The following is a 26,810-nucleotide window of genomic DNA, read 5'->3' as shown; positions in this document are numbered from 1 at the left end:
CAATCTGATCTGTGTTGTTTCAGAAAGATTAACAGATGAACAGATAAATTAATTAAGAGACAGACTCCGGCATGCGGATGGAGAGTGTCTGCGGGTATCAGTCTGTATGTTTATAGCCTCCCTTGGACTAAATCTCTTTTTTAAAAATCCTGCGTCTGTGCTCAAAGGGCAGGACAAACATTTTGGCAGTTTAAGGCTTTGTCTAATCACTCGTCAATTTAAGGGATAAAACAGGAACGGTTGTTTATTGTGCTGGACATGATTCACAGAGAAATGTCAGTGGAGGTTGGGAAGACACAAATGTGTTTTGATAATACAGAATAAACCACCAGGGGCACCGGAGAATGTTGGCAACTGAGTCCAATGTTTTTTACAACTGCTGTAGAATCTCTGGCCGCTGCTCTTAGGGTTGCTTTAGTTAAATTACAAGGCAATCTTTTGTAATCAAAAGCTCATCTTTTTTTCCCGTCATCACTGATTTGAATCACTAGTCACTCCCATTTTAGTTTTTTTTTTCATCTATTCTATTTTTCTATTTCTTTTTATTCAGGAATAGTGACAACAAAAGTATGTTACACACCACAATACAATCAGGAGGGACTAGAGGAAGAAGGGGAGGGAGAGAAGGTGGCCAGTGATGGTAAAAAGAAAATTAAATAAAAAGAAGCAATAATCTTATTATTAAGAGAAAAAAAATTGACCTATTTTAGTTATATATGTGGCAGCTGGTTGTACAAGATCAGTGTTACAGAAGAGGTAGTGAGAATACAATTTTATTTCTTTTTTTATCCATTATATACTCATTAATTCTGCGGATGATGGTGATAGAATCATCTTTACTTACATTAATGGTCACTTAGTAAGGTCCTGGATGAAGCATATTTGTGGAAACTTTTTCCTTGGCCAGTTGTTTTCAGTATTACTTCAAAAAAGCATTTTTTTTCTTTCTGCTTATTTATTTGAGATTCTTTCAGTGGGTGTTTTGGTTTGTTTATTTGTCAGCCAGTGAATAGACATTTGGTAAGTTCCCTTCATCAGTATTCTTTTGAGAATACCTTTCATTATTCCCTGCAGTGTATTTTGTCCTGCATTGCTTCCTTTTCCAACATGTAATGAAACATTTGCACTCTTTGCGCTTTTTAAATTGAAGATTGAAATGCAAAATAACTTCTCTGTCCACTGAATGTCTGGAAGCTACTTTATTGGGTCGAATAAATAAATAAACTAAGCGAGATCCACGTGTTTAACTGAAAAATCAAAGTGCTCTGGTGTAAGTCCCAGGAGCCCGCTTTCAGAAATGACAATAATCCATGTGCCGTCAACTTGAGTGGCCTTGAGACGAGAAGTGATAATTCTTCAGTAGCTGAGCAAAGTGAATAGCTCGAGTTGTGTAGAAGCCTGAAACTTGTTAGGATCTCTGAAAGACCTCTCAGCATCAACACAGCAGTGGACCAAAAGGTTCGCAGCCACCCCCAGCATGTCCTTGTGATGTCTTTTCTCCCTATTCTGAACGGTCACGAAAGAGGTGCCTGAGTAAGTTGTCTACTACGCTCTACCAAATCCAGTGTACGGAAATATGAAGGTGGCTTTATACTATTAAATTATTCTGCAGTGGAACACACGCAAATGTAAACCTCTGATAAGAGAGTACGCGCTCATTCAAACAGCCTCCCTTTAAACACTGTGGGCGTTTTTACACCTGCCTCGTTTGGTCTGGCTGAGTGGTACACTTCCCCCTTGGTGCAGTACTTTCGGGCAGGTGTGAAACTTGCAATCACACTCAGCACCTGAAGAGGCGGTCCTGGTCCGGTTCGAAAGAATCTCTGGTACAGTTTGTTTGTGGTATGAATGTGATCTGACCTCAATCCAAACTGAATTAATGAATAAGTATGACAGGTTGTGGAGGGCTTAGAAGGTTATGACAAGGAGTTGGACTCATTTTGGGACCGAGAGCCAGTGCAGTGGGTGAGCGGGCAAGCAGCAGAGCTCTGTATGTACTGAGGTCTGCTGAAGATTTTTGAGGATGTAAGACAGTGTTGCAATTGTGGAGGGCACTTTCACAACAATTGTCCGTTTGACTTGATAAATCAAATTGAAATGGATACATCTGGACCTTTTTCTGTTTTATGTGGTACAGTTTCACAGTGAACAAATTCAAATAAATGAAAGACATGTGCTGTGGGGTGTGTCTGAAGGAACAGAGCCGCAAATGTGCTCACAAGAATCTTTCTCAGCGAGTAAAAATGTAGGGCTGGAAAATGTAAACTCTTGGGGGTCAAAGATCAGATTTGAGCAGAAGTCCAAGTCAGTCCTCACGCTGCCATCTTACCTATTCTTTCGTTTACATCTGAACAAATTCAGCAGACAGCCAATAGTCCCCTGATTTTGGTTTTGCTTCCTGCGGTTTGGTCAGATCAGGGGTGCATTGTGCTCTCGCTGCATTTGAACCGTATTAGAGTTCACTTGCAAATAGACCAAGACTGCATGGGAGAGGTGGACTTGGGCCAGTTGTTTTGGTAGCACCAGAGAATTTCTGCTTTCACAAGCAGCCAAATGAACAGCACCAGTGGTTGAAATGGGGCCGGTTGAATCCTGACTAACTGATGGGTATTGAAAATGCCTTTAGAATGTTCTTTGTATTCAAACAAAACAAACCCAACAAAGGAGAAAAACAAAATTTCCAGCTCATGGACTAATTTAGATTGTGGAGATTAACTGTAGGTCTGAAAACACATTAATGCACATAAATTCATGTCCTGATGCTAAATTATCCCTTTTTAAATATGGATTACTGCTCAGCAGGTGACAGACGACTCGGTGCTGTTGAATAGCGTGGCATCATTTGTCTTGACAAGAATATACCCAAAGATAACTGTGATTAAGGTAACTGGTTCCTCACAGCTGTCAGGTTCACATATGTCTATGTGATAGATTTTCTGTCCTGATCATATGGCTCATGAAAAGCCTAGAGTCACTGTTGGACCCTTCTCTTGCGTGCAACTTGAACTTGTCACAAAGTACACTGTAGATTTCATGGACAGCTGGTGGACTTGCTTGGACACTGTGGACAAGAAAGGTCCTGTCATGTGCTGCAATTCAAATCAACACCATCAGGATATAGCCTCAGGTCTGAGCTGTGATGAATATGCAGCTTAAATTAAATCAAAGTCTGAGGCCGTGATGACAATCTCTTCTTTTATTCCCCATGTCAGAACTCTGCCTTCTATTCCTATCTTGGAAATGAAGGCTGGTCGGTTTTGAGTTCTTGTCAACATTTCTTAGGTTCTAACTTGAGGTCAAACTATTTCTTTATTTAATAAATGTGCTTCTCTGTCACAGCAAGTGTAGAATCAGCAGTTTACTCTCCATTTCCTATTTTTACCAGTTGTCAATTTAAAGCTTACACAGTATAAATGTGTCTCACTGAACACAAACCATCATGAGACAAATTTGAGACGTGGAGAATGTTGATTTAAATCGTTTGTGTTCTGTAGGTGCTTTTGTAGAACTTTCCTGAACAATTCAAGTATAAGTGTCGTATTTGGTGGTGGTTCGTACCTCAGAGCAGGGGGTGCATCAGGCTTTTGTTTTGGACAGGCTGTAAGTTCCCAGTGGCATCCAGTGGCAGAAGCAGTAATGGAGTGAATGCTACTAACCCTTCCTACCTCCATTAGTGACAGAAACTAGAGGATTACTGCCAAGGGCAAGGCTAATGACTGTCATGGCCACAGAAAGCCGATTTACTGAAACTGTGGCAGGGAGGCGTGAAGCCAAAATCTCCCACTAAGACCCAGTGTGAGAGGCCTTAATAAAGGAGACACTCTGCCTTATCGTCTGCTTTTTGTGTGTGTGTGGAAAAAGTTGAAAAAAACAAACAAACCCTGGGATAAGATCAAAAATCTCTCATGATAATTTCAACCACTGTTTAACCAAAGACTGAAAAAAAAAAAAAACTACAAAAACATGCATGATAAACCTTTTGTTGCTGCTAAAACTATCATATTCACTAGCCATGGATGAATAAAACACTCTAACCATCATTAAACTCATAAGTTACTAAAGATTATACTGTTATTAGTTCTGGGAAGTTAAAGAGAGTTATTTCATCAGTCACAGTTACAATACAGTCGAGACACCTTAAATTAATAGTGTTTGAGGCTCCACGCATGCTTTGCAAATAAAAACATTTTACTTAACAAGGCCGTAATCATTGGTAACACATGAAAATGCTTTTCTGTGGCACATTAAAGCGTAACATCCAATGTGGAGCACATAGCAGAATATAATAAGAGCCATCCCTGCTGCCATTGTGCCTTTATATTCCACACGACACTGTCAAGAGACACTTCAGCTCTGTGACATTTAAGAATATCTGATCTGAGGAAGTTCTTATCGTTTACTGCTGCTTCTCTTATTTCCACCATTCGCTCTCTCTCTCTGTTTCTCTCTCTCCTTCTCTTCTACCCTCAGAGTTGTCCTCCCCTGCTCCCTTTCCTGTCTAAATAACACACACATACACATACACATGCAGCCACACATGGCTCCTCATTGATTTGGCCAGTTCGGAGTGCACAGGGGCAAGAGAGAGCAGTCATGGAGAAGTTTGTACAATTGATCTCTGGAGGGCTTGAGATGCGGGACATGGTCTCCTCTCTTCCTCTGTCTCTCTCACAACCTCAACCTCTGTTTTTTCTCGCTTCTGGGCCTTTGTTACCAATGGCTAAATTTGCATTTTCTGGATATCCGCAAAGGGAGGACATCGATGTTCCAAGCTTGTGGGTATGGGAACAAAACTGTGAAGTTTGAGCTGAAAAGGGGGTAAAAAGTGTTTTATCCCTTGAGGAAATATCACAGCAGGACTTATGATGTTACACAATGTGTGTCAGCTTGCAGATTAGTTCTCTTAGTGGCCTCTCTTTAAGAGAATCCAACATTCCGTAGTTAAAATAACATTACGCAACTATTTTCCCATACGCTAGAAGATTCAAAATCAATTTGATGGTGTACAGACTCATGTATTATGGAGAACAGCGTCTCTGTCATCCTCACGCTGCAGCATGAACACCTGCTCTTGCACGGTGCAGCTATCGTGTCCCATCACCAACTAACAGTACGTAATGCTTTGCTGCACTTTAAGCTACTCAGACTTCTTGGTATGGATAGTGAGGTGAGGCGAGAAGAGAAGAAGCTAAGAAGTTCATTCAGTCATTCATTTCATTGAATAAAGCTTGAAATACTTGTGTGCCTGTCACAACGACCTTGACCTTTGACCACCACAGTCTTCTCAGTTCATCCCAATTATTTGAAAGAAAATCAGCCGAGGCTCTCCTGGGTCACTAGACGGACAAACGTGCCGGTGCAGAGACATCGGAGGTTGTCAATGATTTCCATGATAGCCCATGATTATCATAACATTAACCATGATGGTGTAACAAAGCGTAATGCATATATGTGACAGGAATATTTTGCCGCTGTTGCACCTCGGAATCTGTACTAAGATGCACCAAGACACAAATGGGGGAACATAAGGTTCTGCCGCTGAGCTGGCATTGGAGGTTGTCACTGTGCTGAATCAACATGTGTGTAAAAGAGACAGTCAGAACACAGATGCTGTTGTGTTGCACGCCATACCTCCGATTGTGGTTAATATCTACAATTAACTGCCAGGTCAGCATTATGCCAGCTTTTTGGTTCTTTAAAAACGAGTGAAGTGTCATGATGGGTGGATTTTTATATGAGTTTTGTTCAATGTCTGATGTGGTTTCTGTTACTGATACATTTGCAGCCATTGCCAGGGCCAAAACAGGATTATATCAAATTGAATTAATGATTTTCAGGCTTCCTTTTTTCCTCCTTCTGGTAAGACGTCGCAACGATGATAATGCACCACATGATGTCACAATACTTTTTTTTTTTCTGCGTTGTAGTCTTGCTGTGAATTATCATTCAAATATCAGCAATTAACATCAAGTATCCTACTTTCTTACCATTTTAAAAGCTGTATATAAGTAGCTGGAATGCCTCTGTGGCCATGTGACGTCTGCCTTCATTTTCTCTAAAATCCTTGTGTATTTGTGAAAGAGGCAAGTCTGGCAAAGGATTAGGAGAGAACAGCAAACTGCCAAATTCTGCACAGCCTGTCAGAGTTTGGAAAAGAAAGAGACAGGAGAGGGAAAAAAATGTCAAGGAGGAGACTGCAAATGAGGCTTGTTTCAATAAGGGGATCGATGGGGATGCAGGAAAAGATGTTGTGTGCATCGATGATAAGTGTCTATTGGCAAACACAGAGAGATATATGCGTGTACCGGGGGATGTTGAACACTGAAGGCAGTGGGAGAGAAAGGAGCAATGTGGACCACCAGAAAGGGATACTTTTTTTTTAAGTAGATGGAACAATTGTTAGCGGAAGCCATTGTTTGGTGGGAGACACAATAAGTGAGACATTGAAAGATTGTGATATCTATTTTATTTTGGCATTATGTCCCTTTCACATATTATTTCAGTTTTATCTGATGCCTTGATGATGATCATTCATGGCTAGTGTAGTTAGTGGGGAATCTCTGCAGGCTTGATAATTATTTTTAGGCTGTTGCCCTTTGTGTTATTCAGTTCCCTGGCCTGGGACTTTTTGAGGAAGATGTGATTGTTGGGGACAGCCCTTCAGCAGTTGTCCATGTCACAGGGCCTTGTGGGGGATGCACTTTTCACCATAAGACCCATCACAACAGACAGTGTTCTAGTTATTCTATTTACCTTATTCTGGGAGTTAATAGTTATTCATATCGTACATATCCTACAAAAATATTCAGTTAATAATCCACAAAAAGTAAGAAATATTGTATTAATGTCTCACCCAAGCTGCCTGAAATTCACAGCTTGTTTTTCTCACATGAGCATCTATGGAATTGGACAGGTATGTCGCCAGCCTTCATGCCAGCTGCACCATTTAACTTATATCCTTAATGCTGCCACCTGATATGTTGAGAAGCCACTGACCTGGGCCTTATGGATGAGCTACTGAGTGTATCGCTGCCATCTACTTATCATGTCATTACTCATTTATAGTCTCTGAGGTTGAACCTAAAAGTGGCTTTGGAGTATTCCACCTCATACGGTGCCTACTTGATATGGTATTATAATGACTGAAGCCAGAGGAGCTCAGATTGTGGGAATATTATATTGGCTATAGTATTAATAAAGAATGCAAGCACCAATGGGGAATGCGCCGAACAAAAATATGAAGTGCACGCTTTTACTTTTTTTAAATTTTTAATTTTCCAAGTGATCCCACAAAGATTTGCTCTGTGCTTAAAGTTTTCATTTCTCTCAAATGCTGTCCATAAAATTTGCCCACATTTCCTAACTGTAGGCAAACTTTACTTCCTAAGAAGATAATCCACCTCTTTCATTTGCATGAGTGGTTTGGCTCACCTGAGAGAAGCAAGCTTATGTGCCTTTTGTCCCAATAGAGGCCTTAACCTGACCGTGTCAGACTGGCGAGGAGGAAGGTTGGACAGACACAGGCAGGAACTGATGATGGCATTTATTAATGCCAAATGAAGTCGAATTAAAGGTCTATGTCAGCAGCAGCGAGATGCTAAGAAAGTAAATTTCAGAGAAGCACACGGGGAGCAAGGAACAGAAAACATAACTGACTATCGATCACTGAGAAAAGGGAAAACAGGTAATACAGGAAGTAAAGCACATCGAGACACGCGAGGGAAGGGATTTCAAAATAAAAATGCCAACCGGCAAAAGTTCTGATTGATAACACAAGCAGACACAACAACACAGCAAGAAACGACACAAAGATCAAAAGTAGCCCATAAAAATACGAACATCCGGAAGTTATTCAATGTCAGTGTCAATGTCAGCGAGAGTTGGCGAGTGCCTTGCTGATGGGAATGTCAGCATTGGGCTAAGTTGCTCATCGTGGCGGTGAAGTTAAAGCCTAGACGCAGCCGCAGATCACTCAAAGGAGAAATGTGTCTGCATATATGTCGTTTTTTTTTTTATTGTATGCACCCACATTATTTGAAAAAGTTTATAAAATGTGAAGTGTGAATATTTTTTTTCAGTGTAACTTTTCCAAAGGAAAAAAAATAGGCAGATATTTAGATATTCATTGATAGCTGTCACTGTCCGTCAGCAGCTCATGTACTGATGTGTTTGCTCTGACAATAGGAGAGATTATTTGTCGGTGGCACAGTTTTATGCCTCTATGCTAGCTGGAGGCCTCATGCTTTCATCTGTCCTTCTGTATTTGTCTATTTGTCTCAGTTTTTTTGAAAAAGCACAAAGTCCACTTGACTGAAGCATAAACTCCTGAGTTTGTTGTGGCCAAAGGTTAAGGTCAGTGTGAACTCAGAAATCCTGTTTTTTTGCTGTAGCACAAGAACTCGTATGCTGAGCACATGACTGTCGACTCAAAAACTTGTTTCAGGATCTTTCTTAATGACAAAAACATGTATGAGATGAAGTAAGCGCATCGTTGCCACACCTCGCTAATTGGAAGGAATGTTTTCTGCTTCACCATATTGATATAGAATTGCCAAACTGGTGTGTTGCATCGTCAGTAACCGGAATTGAGAATGTTCCTCACTATGGAAGTAAACCTTTGTCCCAAACTGAAAAGAACACAGGATAAGGACGGAGATAGTGGAGGCTTAACAAGTCCCTCATGCAAAGGTCCTCTCCTCTTTAGCTTCTGCCTGCAGTGGGGCTTTTGAGAAGGCACATCCATCTTCTTTTTTTATCCCAAATTACTGGCTGTCTATGATTGTTTCTCCCTGTGAAAATGAAGTAGATGTAGGAGGGCTGAATAGGGCTAATGGATCTCATTAGAAGCACTGTATTGATAATCAGCTGAGAGAAAACAAGATATGAGGAAAGCGAGGAAGTGAGAGAGTAAAAAAAGAGTAGTGGTGGTGGTGGGTGGGGGAAAAAGCAGCATCTCTGTTCACATTGGCAAGGTGCCCTTGAGAGACAGAAGTGTAAGACAGTGGGAGGATGAGAAAAAACAGAGACTGTTGCGCTGTCACAAATGTTGCAGTGATGTCACTTTTTTATTTGATATATCTCCATCAGAGTCTGACTGACCAGAGAGGCAGTTCCACTTGTGTGAGCTGTGTGAAACTCCATGTTTACTAAAGGCTAAACATTCATAGCACTCGGTCTGCCTCTCTCTCATCCCACCGTCCTCTTCCTCGCCATCCTCAGGCTCTCCTTTCATGAAGTGAGAAAGTACATATCTTTATCTATAAATCAACATCCATATTTTCCACTTGACCTGTTTAGTTACAGTAACGGCTCACTTACTTTTTTTTTTTAATATATTCCCTCCGTATTTCTCTTGCAAACTGAAGGAATTCAATTTTTTTCCATATGGGGGTGCAGTTTCTTTAATTCATTGAAGTCCAACAGCTTAACTTGAATGATGTATATAAAGCACACATCTTCAACACATCTACCAGTCTTTGCTGTCTTGAATAATGTACCCCCTTTAGCACTTATGGGGCTGGATTCTTTGAGGTGTCTGTCAAGGTTTTCCAGGCCTCTATAGGATGTCTCCACCCGCTCAGATGTTCAGCTGAGTGATGGAGGTAAATACATTTTTCCCTCCTCAAGTGATTGAACATGTATAATATGTATCTTATATTTATGTAATATATTTGATGCATTTTGACCATCAACACAGTCAGTTTCCATTTGATACAAATAATGTATCCACAACTAACAAACTGCAACAAAAAGAAATTATAAGATTGGAAGATTAATTAAGCCTTTAAAATGTCAGCCGTCAAACATAACTAAGTGATCAGGTGATGTTCTGAGCTTCTGTGCTCGGCCAAGGGATGCAAAGGCCTGTTTCATTCACAAGTTTTTGCCTGTCAATATTGTGATAAGTCGGCTTAGTGAAAGAAGCGTACATAGCCCCCTTGACCAGGAACTCCAACAGACCAGAGGAGGCGCTAGAGTAACAAACAGTACACACCTTCATTCAGCTTCACACTCTCAGACACAACCAATTGTGTCGGTACGAACGCTTAATCAAGCCGGTCTAACCTTCTCCTGCAGACCCAAATTTGGGTCGTTTGGATAGCAGCTCTAGCATGGAACCCCAAGCCTCCCTTTCCTTGGCCACATCAACCAGCTCTGACTGGGGAATCCCCAGGTGTTTCCAGGCCAGCTTGGAGATATAATCCCTCCGCCTATCCTTGGTCTGCTCTGCCTCCTCCATCCAGCTGGATGTGCCTGGAATACCTCACTCAAGGCACCCAGGTGACCATCTAATTAGATGCCTGAACTTCTCACCTTATCCCCAAGAGAGATATAAAGCATCCTCCAGAGGAAATCCATTTCTTCTGCTTTTATTCACAATCTTGTTTTTTTTTGGTCATGACACTTATTTAATTCTGATTTCATGACTGTAGTTGATTGCAACCAGATACTTGTTCCAAACCTGCATAGTGTTAGTACAAATAAGAAACTTAAGACCATTGACATTCAACTTTGTTGCATTTCTGCATGAAATACTCCTACACTGAGCCTTGTGTACTCAAGTTGAGTGCTTGAGTAAATTTGCTTTGGTACATACCTCCAGTGTTGAACAGCCCCCTTGTAAAAGTCATGTACTGTAGTAGGCCCATGCTATTGATGGAATAACTGAGATTTTCTCTCATTTGTGAATGCCACTGTTCCGATGGAATTTGTCCATTTTCCATTCTAAGATCCTTAAATCGCATTTCCCTTCAATGCTGCTGGTGATATATTGAAGGCTTTGGAGGCCAAATTACCTTACAATTTTGTCTTCGCCTTGAGTGGGTTTGAAAATATTAGCATCATTTTTTGTGTCTCGCTGTGTGACTACTTCATGGTCACCCCTCTCATCTCTTTGCGGTGTGCTCTCTCAAGGCTAACTTTTCCATGCCTGCAAGTTGAGTTGAGGTGATGAGGGATCAGAGTAGTAGAAGAAGCATTTGGTGCTTGTACAGAAGGTATTATACACACCCTGGTACACTGCATGCTAGAGGAAACACACTTGAGCCTATAAGCTTGGCTTTATTAGATCCAGGCATAAAGTGATGTCGGTTACAGCTGGCGTGCAGACTTTATGTAATCGCACAGCCTGAGCCAATCAAACAGCTGCAAACACACACACACACACACACTCCCACAAAATTTCATATACAAGCCAAGTTGGCATGTTTCATATTATTGTAACTGTGGTAGGAAACCCATACGTGTCCAGTTTTGTTGATTAATACTTTTTTACTTTGGTTGAAAGACTACCATTCTCAACCCTCACAGGGTTATAAAATCTTTTCAAACCTCAAAAAAATGTATTAACACCCAGCTGAAATAAGGCTCTTCTTGTTAATACCTGAAAAGTTGATCTCTTGACTTTTTTTTCAACAGCAACAAAGTCTCGATTCCGTCACAAATCACTAAATTCAAATACTTCCCTGTCATCTAAAAGTATGTCTGAAGGTTTTTGGGGATTCCAGGATATCTTCTTTGTGGATGATGTGGTTTTGCTTGATTTGTGACCTCTGGTGAGGATTGAGAAGGAGCTGAAAGAGTGAGATTGTGGATACAAATGCCGAAATATTTGATCCCTAACCTATTTCCCCAACCATCATTTTAAGATTGTTTAAGAAATTTATACCCTACCTTTAGAGAGAACATTCTGGGAACAAATTAAAAATTTGCCACTGAAGATATTCCGCGAACACTGCACATAAGGTTCTCAGAAAGGTTTTGGAACCAAAAACGTCTAGCTGGGAGAACTGCTGCTCCTTCGTGTTGAGAGGAGTCATCTGAGGTAGTTTAGGATGCTTCCCTCTAGAGGTATTCTGGGGATGTCTAAGTGGTAAGAGGCCTCATGGTAGACGCAGAACAAGCTGGAGAGATTATATATCTTTTTTCTGGCCTTGGAAAACCTCAGCATCCCCCAGGAAGAGCTGGAGACAGGGATGTTTGAGTTGCCTTACTCAATCTGCTTCCACTACGATTAAGCCCCAGATAAGCGGCAGAAACTGGACGGATGGATGTTCTTGGAGGTTTACTGACCTAGAGTACTGATGTTTGTTTTGCTGAAGTAAGACAAGCACTCGGAGGGAACCGTGTCTTTACTATTTCTGAAAAGTGGACAATGTTAATGTTAGCTTGTGAATGGAAAATGTGCAGATGGAAAAATACAAGGCATGAAACGTTCTCTGACATGATGCCTCTATGTCATAGCTCACTGGACCCAGTCTTCTTACGGGACTTCTCTCAGTAGATAACTCGTGAAAAAGTGGGGTTTTAGTCACGGACTACATGGTAATCTCACGATTACTTCCAACGGGCTTCTGTTTTCATAATGAGCTAAACTCTTTTTATTATTCATATCTTTGGAGGAGATTTAAATATCAGTGATGATGAAGTAGTTGTTATGTGGACTTGTTTCAACCTGCTCTGCTTGCATGAGTGTTGAGGACAGACAGCTTCTTTTAGTTTCTCCGCTGGGTCAATTTATGTGGATTTAGTTCTGTTAGATAAATGAGAAGTTGACTCTGCAACTGAGAAAGTCACGGCATATTGCAGATTATAAAACAAAGTATTAGCTCATGTGAATGAGACGTCTGGGGACATACACGTGCTGCAAGAGTTCACTGCTGATGTCAGCACGGAGAATCTGGAGGAACACTGAGTCTTTTGTCTGAGTATAGGTTTGTTGAAAAAAAAAAAACCCAAAAAAACAGATAAATGTAATGCTTTATTTCCCAAAAGGGAAATTGCAGTGTTGCTGAAGCAATTCCCATAAATCACACACACAAAAAAAAAAAATACATAAATTACAAAAGTACACAACAATCCAGGTACACCCTCACTGGCCAATTTGTTATGTTAACAAAAAAAAACCCCCAAAAAACGAATGCAGTGTGATACAACAGCAAATGTCCGTTTTTCATTGAATATGTTGGCAAGAGGTGTGGACTTATTTTAAAGGTTAATTTTGGAGTGAATGATGTTGTGGACAGGAATAGGAACCCTGGAATTAATGTAAGACAGTAAAAACAAACAGGTTCTTTCACACTCTGTGGTTGTCCACTTTCAAACTGAGAGTCTTAAATGAATTAAAAATAAAATTAGAGAGTCATAATGTTTGAGGATTGATTTGACAGAAATTCTTTCAATATTTCACTGAATTGACTATTTTTTGATACATGTGAATGCTGCGACAGGAAATCACTTGTGCTGCACTTTACACAAGGAAAGATGAGGCGTTCCATTTTGATGTGCAACAATTTCAAGAATTTCATTTTTGTATGGTTTCCTTTTTCTGTCTGCTAAGTTGTCTTTGCTATGTAAAAACATGCAGCCCGAAGCGAATTTTTCTTATGCATTCCTGTCTCCATACACGATATAGGAAGCATCTGTGCCTGTTAATTAATGGAGTGTCAGTGTCATTTAACATGGTTCAGCCGTTAATGTGTCTGATTAGAATAAGAGAGCATAGGTGATATGGTATTTTCTCCCTCTAAGCTTCTGCTTTTCATGGCTTCTAATGAGAAAATCATATTGTAGAGAAGTCAGAGGCACTTAAATGTCATAATTTATCTGTCATTTAAATTGATTTGTGAGCCGTTTTGGCATTTATGTGACACTGATAATCAAGAATGTCTCCAGTTGCAGGTGGATGGAAATGTCTTGACGATTGAGCACGCTTATTGATTTCGATGCAAGTGGCTCCGCGAGCTTCCCCATTAAATGAAATGTCTGAGCACATGAGTTTGACTCTCCGGAGTGTGACTGTTTTCTTTTCCGGTGAGAGGGGGAAAAAAAGAAAAAGAAAAAGGCGCCTCTTGAATCAGTGAAGCGTGATGCATCGGTACGGCAGCAAGTTGTGCCTCTGCAGTGACACACATGCTACGACACCCTGCTCTGCAAATGTCAGTCCCATCCAATTAAATGGTTGAGTGATGCAATTTCCCACAAGGGGATCCCACCAATAAAGTTCTGTTTGATATCAGCTTTGTTTCCTGTTTTTGTTTTTTTTTTCTTTGTTGGAGACACTTCATAGTCATAGGTATACCCTCCCACACACACACACACACACACACACACACACACACACACACACACACACGCACACATCATAGACGATGACACTCATGAGCCAATAAAGGAGTGTCTTTCATGCTGCAGTAGCCTCCTGCTGCTTCGGTGACTCTCTCGGGTCATGTCTCTGCTTGTTTTTATCATTTGCAAGCAGTTTTGACCACCTACACAATAGCTATATTTACAGTATTGTCAGCTCGTAGTCTGCTCCGGTGACTTTGCTTTGATTATTGGTCACTCAACTTTGCTGTCAAGCACCCACATTATCCTTCGTGGTTGTGGTGCCGAAATCCATTGGTGCTATTTGAGAGCAGCGACATATTTTAGTTTTATTTCCCCTCTGCCTGGTGATAGATAAGTGAACACTGCCCAAACATGGCTCGGTTATTTCCCCACACTATTTCTATGCTCGACTGTGTCTGTTGCAGTAGACAGTAGAAACATAGCTGTGACTACTGTCTTTTGTTGCCTTGGAGATTGAGCTAAAAATGTATTTAACATTTGCCACTTATGTCACAACAGTACAGTCAGACTATCATCCTTGGGTTAACTTGAAGAAACGGTTTTCTTTCTCTTTAGAAATCTGTTACATTTTGATAAAACTTGGATGTACTGAGATTCCTCAGGATGTATATAAATGCCCCAAAAAAGCCAGGTCAGTCACTTGGAAATGTTCGAGCACATACTGCACGTACTCTGAAAAATATTGCACATAGACTATAAATCATAATGTGTTTCTTCTTGGCTGGCTGTCTGTGCAAAGAGGGGTTGTTTGCCGAGGAGCAACGTGTGCTCATGTAAATCCCTCCTTACACGCCACAGCCATTTCCACATATTAATTCAGCCAAGTTACAAACTTGCTGCTAGTAGTAATTATGCCAATCTGTCACTCTAACAACAAGAAGATAAGGCGGAGGAGCAATGTGCAGACTTTCGCTGTCTCTTACAAGAGAAGTTCTTAATTGGTAAACTTATATAAATAATAACATAAGGTGCTGCTTGGATCTCCAGGCAGATTCAACAGATGCTAGGCAAGGTCCTGCCCCTTTCTGTTGGGGGAGGATGCATGTTTCACACCCGCACTAAACTCATTAGCCCTTCACACATTGGCATGAAGAGACTCTGCAGGAAAAGGATTTGAGAAGTATCTCATCTTGTGCGCCCAGTTTTTTTCACCATGTGTTCAAAGTGATGTTTGAAAATTCAGCCATATAAAAAAGGACGGTCTTGGCCATAGGAGGGTTTTAAGCTCCCTAAAAGGAATCCGATGTTCATCACAGCATGTTAACGGTCCACCTGTGCAAAATTGAGAGTCCTTTATTTTAGTGAAGTGTTTGGGAGAGGGGCTTCTCTATGGGTCAGTGGGTAATGCCAGGAAAATGGGTTTCTCATTTATTCAGGGTTTTGCCTTTAATATTCTCAGAGTATAACAGCATTGTATCTACCTGCAAATAAGAATAATAAGTTATGAGGCTACATTTCAGCTGCAAGTGGCAGGCGCTAAGTGATCTGGAACTGTTGGATTTGTGTGTTATGTAATGTTTGGTAATTGACAGTGCGAAGGCCTGGCTGTCTGTGGCTTAGAGAAGCTCAAACACCTTGGGACAATTTCAGCAACATTGCTAATCCCATGTCTGAGCTGAATTTAGGGCAGTCTTTCTTTTTCATTTTGGCTGGCTGCAGGACTGTTATAATTCAAGAGGAGAGGCAAATGGACTTTAAACAAAATTAGAATACAAAAATGTCCACTAAATGCCAATTGATTAAGAATCTGTGCGTAACAAGTTCACATAATAGTGCATTCTACGAGATTTGAATGACTTTTTTGTTTCCTGAGCACTTGCAGTTGTTATGTACTGTAGATAGATATACATGCATATGTGCACATGGACAAGCTTTAGAAAATCAAAATGAATACTTCCCGAAACATGTTTATTTATGACACAAGGCAACTAACAGGCATAAAAGGCATAAAACCAAGGAGGCATTAAACATTTATTTAAAAAAACAATGAGAATACAAACAAAATCCACACAGATTCACAGAACCACATCACTTATTTAATGTTCTTGCATTGTTCTAAACCCTGATTTAAGAGCCCTGAGGTGCTCTGGAAGCTTGCTCCAGAGAGCGTGTAATGCATTATAGACAAGTAAAATGATTTTGAAATCTGTCACTTGACACACCGGAAGCCGTTGAAGTGATTTAAAGAGCGCTGAAACGCGTTCCACTTTCTTGGTGTTAGTGAGGTATTAAGCAATCGGAGAACTTCATACCTTTTTGTGATGTTGATCTGGTTTTGATACAATCGCATGAGGCAGTAGATTTCAGCACACAATGTAGGATTTCAGATTTTTTTTTAAGTATTTGTTTTTAGGTAGAAATTGATGCAGTGACAGAGGACACTCTGAACCAGCAGAGCACTGGAGAAATCTTTCAACGCGTATAGGTGCTTGTTTTTTACAGTCAACGACAGACATCAATGATTCCACTTGACTGGACTAAGCCCTCGACTGTCAAGGTATCCTGGTTCCACCCTTCAGGCACCAAAAAACACACAGCTGGGTGGAAATTGAACATCCCACTGCTTTTGTCCAGATAAATTAATGTGCATTTGCTTACATCTGTGTGTTCATTTTCCCAGCATGTTTTTGATATGGCATTTATTTATAGGTACTCCCTAAACACACTAAAGTGTCTTTGTATGCAATAAGTCCAATGTTGTACATTTGTCTCATTTCTTGGCAGATTATCTCAGTACACTTTATACAGGAATGATGACTGACCAGAATCATGCAATGGATCAGAAAGATTAAGTTGCTTTATTATGAGAGGAGTGAAATCCTTTTCAGGAATATGCTAATGATGAAAAACTGGGCTTGCTACAGCTACAAATAATTTCACATTGTACAGGAATTAAAAAAAAACAATCAACCTGACGTTTTTGTCTGTAACCGGTAAAATAATCTGGTAATGACATCAGGAAAATGTACATAATATTTCTTGTAAAACGTCTTAAAAATAACCAGTTCTCTCTAACTTGGATGGCGTTTGTCAAGTTGTTGTGTCTCATATTAAGTGTTATGAAACCATCTTGACTAGAAACTACATATGGTAAGATTTTGGTTTTTGCCAGATTCCCCCTGGAGGTATCTTCTTGATGATTTCTCAGGTGTTTTGAGGGCGAACAAGTTCCGCTGAGCTGCTCAGAGTGGTTTTCAGAGTTTGTGTTAGCAGCATGCCCATGTATTGGAACATTAAAACTGGAATTCTTACAAAGATGTGAAACTACATGAGGTCAGACTCCAAGATTAAAAAGCAATGACTTGTACCAACCAGTTGAAGTAGACAAATGCGGTGAGTCCTGGAGGGGTTAAGGAATGTCAATCAGCTGTCTGGCTTTGCCCCGGCCTCGAGCCTTTCCTATTCTCTATCAGCTCTCTGCCCTTCAAAGTGTCAAGTCAGTAAAAAGTTGCTTCAGACAACAGATAGTTTCCTGAGTGAGTCCGGGTATAGCCTGAAGGACTTTTATTGAATTTTATCATGTTGAATTAATGAATTGCATTGACAAAGTAAATATACTGGGGTTTTTTTTTATCTGGAAAAAGCAAATAATTCAATTTAATTACATTATAGAGTAGTTACCTTTTTCATGCGTTTCTTTATTGCTTCACACCACCTGACATGAAGTACGATTTTAAAGATGAATTCCGAAACAGACCACCTGAATTTATTAATTACCTGCAGTTATAAAAGTCCTAGCCGGTATCGCTAACCCAGTATCCTCCAGGTTCTTTCAGCCTTTGTGTCTTACATGCCCTGATCAGGAACCTCCATAGACATAAACAGTTTGTACAATGGTGTATTATTCCCGTCTTTTCAGAGAGACGCATGTCCCTGGCCTTTTGCCCTCATAACTCTGAGTCTTTGTATAATTCTGTCTTTCTCTAAATGCCTGCCTTTATCTTTCACTGTTACATAAATTGCTATTGACTTCAGAGACTGGGCAGCGTTGCTTATCAACAACATCAAGTCTGAAAATGTTTATTGTGATTTGACATCACTCCTGACAGCGGAAGTCTTTATTGTTTGGATATGAGACGGAATGTCTGATTGGATAGCAGATAGTGGGAAGAATCACGGAGCTGCTGCACTTCTGTTCTTTGTTTTCTGTTTTTTGCAAAAGTTGGGGGAAAAAAATGTGTGTAAGAATTAAATTGTCATTAACCAGTTTGATCAAAATAATTCTATTTGCTGTTAGAGTTATTAGTCGGTCACAAATGTGGAAATTATGTTAAGTCAAAAGGCAGTTTTGTTCCCACAAGATCAAATCAACACTCTTGCTGGTTGAGCTGGATACTTCCATTTCTATGGATAAATAATCCCAAAAGTTCCGCAAATGGATCAGTTGTGCATATCCAGCATTTTACGCCCGGAATGGTAACAACATACAGTAGTAGGCTACACTGGAGCCCATGACATAACAATGTGTTATCAGTTGTTTGCATTAACTGTCGCTCGTTGTTAAATAGATGGAAATCGGCTCTTCGCGATCGCTCCTCAGCTTTCTACCTAAAAGGGCAGTCCTGACACGAAGAGGCAAAGAGTGATCTCAGAGTGGGCGAGAGAGGAAGGAGGAATGCGAAGGAGTGACATGCCTTAGTTAATGGGAAACCCTTCAAGTGAGACAGTAATCTGGCCAATATGTCAGGCTGCTTTCACATGAGGGAGCTTGATGTTTTCCCAATTAAGCAGGTGCAAAAGGCAACTTTTCCCCTGATTGTTTAATGTTAAACCGAGCAGCCATGCGGCACGACCTGCACGTGCATCCTGTACATCACAGCATGGTGGTAGACGCACGTCTCTTGATATCTTGAGTTTTCTACGCCCGTATCTGTCTCAGCTTGGACTTGTATAGACACACCTGTGGCTGTGTTTAAAATGAGGATGGAGTGGAGTGAATGAAGCTGTTATCAATACTGGACATTATCAGACATGAGTCATTTTGAAGGAGTCCATTTATCTTCATTAGAACTCTAAATATGTCATTCATAGATCAGCTACAACCCTGGTATCGACAAAATGGACTAATACAAATGGACAGTGAGAAATTAGTCTAATTTGACTTCTCCATTTAACGTAATAAAATACCCGTGTTCCTGTCCACCCTGTCTGTTCCTCCAATTTCTGCAGTGTGTTGAGTTTTACTGAGCCATTGTCACAGAATTTGTTGGGCTTACAGAAAACAATTGCTCGGTTCCCGTCTTTTTTCAACGACTTTGGAGTGGTTACTCACTGCTGAGGTTTTTTTGTGTGTGTGTGTGTGTGTGTTTGACCAGCTTAATAAAACCTTGATTTCCCAAACTCAGTGTCTGTATGTTTCTTCTCCCATCTCTCTACTGAGAATCTCCGAGCTTGAGTCAGTGAAACGAACTGCCATTTGGTTTTGTTTGTCGAGTGCTCGTAGCCAACTGAACCAACAAGCTGACTGATTAAAATAAAAATGGACCCTCAGTCTTGGCTCTCTATTTTGTCTCTTCCCTGCTGCATGAGCCATACTACATAAATCGACCTCTCGGAGATAACAATCATAAACCACAATATGTACTATTCTGCTACTTGAAATAAAAACAATAATAAAAGCTAGTGATTTTGTGGATGTCTGTATGTGGAAGCTTCTGTCTTATGGGACTTGAGCCACAGCTCCTCTGCCAAGATTGAACTGTGGCGATTGGCACACCGTGCAGCATCGAGCACGCAGGCGTGCCTTCCTCATCATCACATAATTATTGTAATAGATGTTTGGTTTCCCCTCTCAAGATGAATATATAATATGATGTCATCAAAGAAGTGAAAATTGGTTTTAGGAGGCTGACACAAGGTGCCACGTAAAGAGAAAGTCAGTGTTTGAAATTAGCGTCATTTAGAGGCATCTCTCACAGTCCGTTTTTATACTGAGGTGTTTTATGAGGACACTCAAATTTTAAAAAGTACACTGTTGTCATTTGTTATACGTCTGCAGTGTGTGCCGATCACAACAACTTTCAACTTTGATCACTAAATTCACTGGAGTCCAAGTGGACAGGCAAACTTGGAAAAAAGTACTTTGAGGTGTTCCAGATGTATCATTTTTAAATTGGGTGACATTGACCTTGACATTTTACCTCCGACATCTTTTCAGGTCATCCTCGGGTCCCCGGGGACATTTGGGCCAAATTTGAAACAAATCCCTCAAGAAATTCCTGAAACAAGAATGTGATTTCTGTCGTGGACACGTGATGTGACGCTGACTTTGAGATTTTATCACTGCATTTTCTTTCACTTTATCCTGGATGCCAGTAGATGGTCACGGCAAACGTGAAGAAATTCCCTCAAGGTGTTAAAGAAACCTTGTGAAACTGATCATTGAACGTTAACCACCTAAATCTCTTCGGTTCATCATTGAGTCTCTGCGGACATCACAGCAAAACTTGTTAAAAAAATGTACCTGTGACATAAATTACCAACATCAACAGAATTTTTTTATTAAATGAGTTGAAGCCGAGCTTCAGTGTAAAGTTTTGTGAACTTTTTGGAATCAGCAGGATAGGAAAGCTGTGATGCAGCCTCTTCTTAGTGGGTTGTTATATGTCAGATTTTGACATGTCCTCACCACATTGGTATGATAGGCTGTAGGTTGAAAATTGGCAAAGTGGCAACTGAAGTTATGATACAAAAAAAACTCACTGACTCAAAATGACTAATAGAGAATGTGTATCTGGAAGAGGATGAGAAATTAAATATTAACTTCCACCAAGGAGCGAAATCACACCAGACACAGGAAACTTGCCGGTCAAATCTCAAAGTTTCACTCCTTTAATGACATCTACTTGAACCCATGATTTTTTATTGGAAGATGACATGAAACCACACAGCCAAAGGGGCCAGGGTAATGAGCCAAAAGAGGAAGCTTAGTGTGTTAGTTACATATTTGACATGGAGCTGGTCATGCAGCTTGAATACTTTTTATCATCATCCGTTCAGCTTCTCCTTTGTTTGCTTTTCTTTTCATTCATTTGTCTGCATGGACCTTGGCAGAGGTCTGACCATGTATGTTCTCAGCAGTACGACAGCAGCTGCTGTCACGTTGGTCACGACACAGGTAAATGGACTGCCTTGGTAGAGCCTGTATCACAGTAAGGGCATGTTTCCACTGGCTCACTTAGGCCCGGGTTGGGTTGGATCGAGTTGGTTTGGCCCTGTTTCCACTGGCCTCAACCTGGTACTAACTATTACCATTTTGGTCCCTGCTTGGCTGGGGTTCTAAGCGAGCTGAGTGGGGATGAAAATGTAGCGTAAACACATAGCATGGCGCTGATTGAGTAATTTACCCGCTTACATCGTCAACTTTGTATCCTCTTGGCCTCGGCGGGATACTGGTCAATCACATGGTAAAGTCTTTTATACTTTTCTTGGGTGTTCTGTTTTGCCTCTTGAAGCCTTGCCTGCCTGTCCTCCCTTACTTTTAGTTAAAGCAAAAACCACTGACCGAGCAACAGGCATAACGCTGCCTCCATGTCGTCCATGTCGGCTGTTGAGTCCACCCATGCTGACGTGGTATCCAGTGCTAGTGGAAACGCACCCGTACCGAGCCGTACCGACCCCACCCAAGCCGAGCCGAAGGGAGCCAGTGGAAACACCCTACTTCACTGGTTTAAAGTCAAATAACTGAGACTGAAACATCGACTTAGGAACACAGAACAATAAGGTATGATTAAGAAAACATTGATGAAAAAACAAAAATCACATTTATATTTTCTATTTTCACTCAAGTGTCCCTCTCTAACAAGGCTCTATTGAATCATAGCCACTCAGGTTGGCACTCAGACAATCACAATGATCCTCTTCAAACTTTCGGGTGTTGCCCTCACAAAGGACAACAGCCGTCCACTTTTGCTCAGCGATAGAGAGCTACATGGATAGCTTCATCAGAGCTCTCTGCAGAGCTCTGTGGTTCCTGCCACAGTTGACTGCGCTGGCTGCTGAATGTGCAATGGCGCTGAGCACACCCCTGCTGGTGTCATACAACTTTCTCAGTTACAAGAGCCAGCACGACATTTTGTTAACAAAAAATGGGATCATTTCTCTCTGTCCTCATCCAAGTGGATACCATTTAAAGCTAGAGTGCAACATACTTCCCTCTTAATGAATATCCTTTACAGTTAAGCCTTTGCCAAATGAGTTTGTGCAATCTTCATTGAGCTCATTGCTCCCAGGATGAATCTCTCGGCATTTCCGCAATTCCAGGAGGATGTTAACATCAGAGACTGACTTGCTTAAACCGGTTACTTCCTGTTAACCATCTGCGAACTTGAATGTGGATAAATAAATCCAGCAGCTCCAAATAGATCAAATTCTGATAGGGAAATAGAAGTTTTGTAATGCCACAAATGTGATGTTGTACAGCCACACCAGTAACCATGGAGTAGGCTACAGCAGAGCTGATGTTCTAATGTTCTATAGCTTTAATAGCTATGGCAAGTAATGCCATCATCTGCTACAAGTACATTTTACTGCATGTTCTTGTACAGTATTGTCAAGGTCATGTCCTGTGAATTGACACAATAAATATGATTATAGTTATGTTAAATGTTCTGAGGGGTGGGGCACTATAAAGAATTTTTGCGATACAGTTCCGTTCTTTTGTATTATCTCAGCACAATCACAGTCAACGATCATTGTTGCCTAAATGAGAGATTTTAATGGGTCCAGAAATTCATGCACTAGCCCCCAAAAAACTGAAAATGTCCTGAACCACATTTGAACTGGAACCATCTATCATTTTAAACATTGGCTCTGACCCAGTACGGAACTGAGAATTGTAAGTAAGGACCAAAGTTGGGCCCGTCTATTATTTGTAAACTGTGTAGCGGAGCAATGCAGAGAAATGACAGACCCTAATCCAGTTGGGAGATACAGATCCAATTAGCTGACTTCACAGCTGATTGCTATGTGATGAAACATTATTAGGTTTCTCCCCTGTGTCTGACCAACGCATAAATCCATCCGCTTTGCCAAGAAACTTTGTCAAATACATCCTGGTTTTCCATTATTCTTCTGCTGCTGATAGAAACAGCACAGCGATCATCATTTAATCGTAAAAGTCAACTTGCTGGATGACAGACGCCCTTTAAGAATAAGCACAGAAGGGTTTTGTTTTTTTTTTGCGTCAAGCTTAAAAGATAACTTGCACTGTTTGCCCTATTTGAGTTATAATTTGACGTTACTAATCTGCTATCATCTGCTTCTCTTGTCTGACCTCTGCTCTCTTTAACCCTCCCTGAACACAGCAGCAGATGCTCGCGCTGTCTGATCACAGCTTGTTATTCTTGGGTCAAACTTTTCTGACATGCTTATATTAGTTCTACAGTAGAGTACATTAACTTCATCATCACATTGCTGACAGTTATTGTGCACAAACCGCTTATTCTAAAGCCCCTTTTACGCATATTCTTTGTATAGTAAATGTTTTTACTTTGAGAAAATTCATGCGAGGAGCAGCACGGTGGTGCAGTGGTCAGCACTGTCGCCTCACAGCAAGAAGGTTCTGGGTTTGAGCCCCGGCTTGAGCATAGGATCTTTCTGTGTGGAGTTTGCATGTTCTCCCTGTTCCTGCGTGGGTTCTCTTCGGGTCAATCCATACTCTAATTTGACCGTAGGTGTGGCTGTGAGTGTGAATAGTTGTCTGTCTATATGTTTTGGCCCTGCCATGGAATGGTGACCCGTCCAGGGTGAACCCCGCCTCTTGCCCGTAGGCTGCTTGGATAGGCTCCAGCCCCCCTGTGACCCTTAACAGGATAAGTGGTAGAAAATGGATGGATGGAAAATTCATGCGAGTATGTAGCCTCTATTTTCTATAAACTAAAGAGCTAGAATATATAGAAGTGACACTGGAGCATATAAGATCAACATTATTGATCCAATAAAAAGTTACAACAGCTCAAACAAGTACAGGTAGGTAAGTTGAATGAGGTATAAAAGAATACTAATAAAATAAAGTGTGTATACCCCCAAAAGTGCAAAGTTCTGGCCTGTTGTAGCCTCAGAGTTTTGTGTAATGCTGCTCTTAAAGACCAAAAATACAGAATATAGAGAAAAAATAAACACACAGACTATATACTCAATAATTAGTACATTTTTCATTGTTACAGGTTAGAAAATAAGGACATTTGAACATATGTTCCCTAATGATGTGATGCTTATGATGGCAGCTGATTGATATACAAGTAGGCAGCATGTTCCTCATGTGACACTGTCATTGTAATACGAGTTTCAAAAGTCATGCATCACATCAAAAACGTAGCTCACGGTATTGGTGCTAGACCAGCTGCAAATGAGCCCACGCAATTGCACAACTTTTCCTCTGTCACCCCGTTGGACCAAACACATGCTGTGAGTTTCTGCGCTCATCATGATCATAGCCCTTTTTGTGTGACACCACAGGGCACAATGGGTGACATCCTTAGTAATCAGCACCTGCTGCCTGTGAAACAGAGGTATATCGGGAGATGACATGTCATGTGGTCACACACTGTGTCATGATGTGTGGGTTTGAGAGGAGAGAGAATAAAGGTGTGAGTCCAGACATGAGAAAGACAAGCTCTCAGGAGGAGACGGAGAAGCAGTGGCTCACATGCAGAGCTGGTGGTTTGTATGAATGGCTAATGATGAACAGGGTGGTCTATGATTCTCATATGGGATAGGAAATCATAGGCGTTAGCTAGCACCCTTCCAGATGCACCGACGTGTGAATATCTCTTGTTGGCAAACTGTTAGAACACCTCCCACTGTTTGCGCAGATTTGATTTTGAGTGTGTTGGTGTGTTTGTGTCTAAACCCTATTTATGTAGAAAACCTTTAATTATGTTGCCTACTCATGAGCATTTGTCTTCACTTTTAAGAAATAAACCTGCACATATGTGTAGTGTATGGCTTATAAAAAGTGTATGGCTTATAAAGAAATATCATTTGAGCATTCTGCTCCAACAGCATTGTTTCCCATACTCTTTATCTGTTCCCTCTCCATGAACACGGGTTCAATTAAATCCTTCATTATTATTTTCTGCTTACCTTTGGGTTGTCAGATGCATATTGATCCTCTCTTTTCTACACTTTTTAATCAACATCAGCCTGAAGAAAAACAATGCCTCCCACAAGGTAACACTGTTTGTCTTCCAATACGCGTAAATCAATTGGTCCTGCATTACTCTGCAGTGTCCATGCACGTTGATGGTGCTACAGCAGCAGATAACTTCCAAGGGCTTTGCCCCTTGATCACTGTACACCCCGGTGTGGGAATGGAGTTGTTAGCTGAATTCTGGAGAAGCACACAAACACACAGTGTCATTGGGTATTTAGAAGGCTGGCAAAGACAGCCACTGCAGTAAAGATGGGGGAATATATGTATTTGTTTTGTTTCATTTCTGTGGAAAAACAAAACAAAAGCCAATGTTGCAAATGAGAATATGAGAGCAAAAACCAAACAAACAAAAAAAAACAAACAAACAAGAAAATAACATGATTAGAAACCTGACCAATCAGATTTGACTATGACAATTCTTCGTTGATGACACCCTTCGTCTTTATTCAACTTTCACTCTGTCTCCTGAGCCTGACAGGCCAACCACTACACTTTGTTCACAAGGGACATTGTGATATGAGGTGTGATATGTGGAAGCCTAATATGTATGTTTTAAATACACGACAGGGAATTTAACCTGCTCTGTTCTTTGCCTCTACCCATGACGGTATGTTCCCTACAGTGAAGGGGATGTTTTATGTTTATTCTCACTCAATAGTCACTAAAATGTTGATTTATGTTCAGTGAGTGTCAATAAACACTGTATTGTGTTTTTGAACATTCTCGCCTGCATCCTACTACTACCGATTCAGCAGAATGTACATCGACTAGAGGCACGTGTTTGTGTGCATGAGTGTGTTTTGCCTTCTGGCGTACTGCAGTACATATACATTTTGCATAAAGAGCACCCTGATTACTTATCATATGAGCTTTGGCTAAGGCTGTTCTCTCTTTTTGTGTGTGTGAACAATTTGAACATCCTAATCGCCTTCACTCAGGCTGCCTCACACGACCACATCTCTGGAGGAGGAGGATTTAGTGTTGTTAATCCTGGAAGTGGACAACTAGGGCAGCAGGATATCATGAAAATAGATCAACCGTGTCCTGGTGTTCAGATCGTACAACGGCAGCCATTTTTGGGAAAAAAAACGTTTTTGGCAGCCGTGGGACCACTCAACAGCCCTCTCCCTTATATTTAGCCGTAACTACAAGTCATCAGCAAGGAGTCAAGTTGCACAGCATGTTATTGAGGTCCTTTTAAGAGGCTCTGGCTTAGTTTGGTGATTTGATCAAGACAGAGCTCAGGGGAGATTGATGTGTTTGAGACATTAGACTCAACTTGGTTTTCAAAAAATGTTGAAATCTTCACTCTGTTGAACTGCTTGTGTAATCATCGCATTTATCTTTAATTATTTTATCATTTTACACTTGCACTCTGTTAATTGCTCTTACTTCATACCAGGGACAATTACTTTTGCATCCACGTCTGTGTGTGTGTGTGTGTGTGTGTGTGTGTGTGTGTGTGTGTTTTGTCCTGTCTGTTTTGCATCTGGTTGTGAAGCACTTAAATATGCTGTAGAAATGA

At 40.8% G+C, this 26,810-nt stretch overlaps 1 long non-coding RNA gene across 1 annotated transcript in view; it reads left to right on the top strand.

Annotated features, from left to right (window-relative positions):
- Window positions 1–26,810, top strand: part of LOC147244912 (uncharacterized) — a 73,836-nt gene that overhangs the window by 31,472 nt on the left and 15,554 nt on the right. The gene's annotated exons all lie outside the window — the stretch shown is intronic.

Source organism: Aulostomus chinensis, chromosome 18 (genome assembly GCF_037954235.1).
Source record: "Aulostomus chinensis isolate RoL2024-O1b breed Wild chromosome 18, RoL_Achi_v1.0, whole genome shotgun sequence".
Taxonomy (NCBI): domain Eukaryota; kingdom Metazoa; phylum Chordata; class Actinopteri; order Syngnathiformes; family Aulostomidae; genus Aulostomus; species Aulostomus chinensis.
The sequence above is the reverse complement of the archived record's forward strand: the minus strand, read 5'-3'. Positions and strand labels throughout refer to the sequence as shown.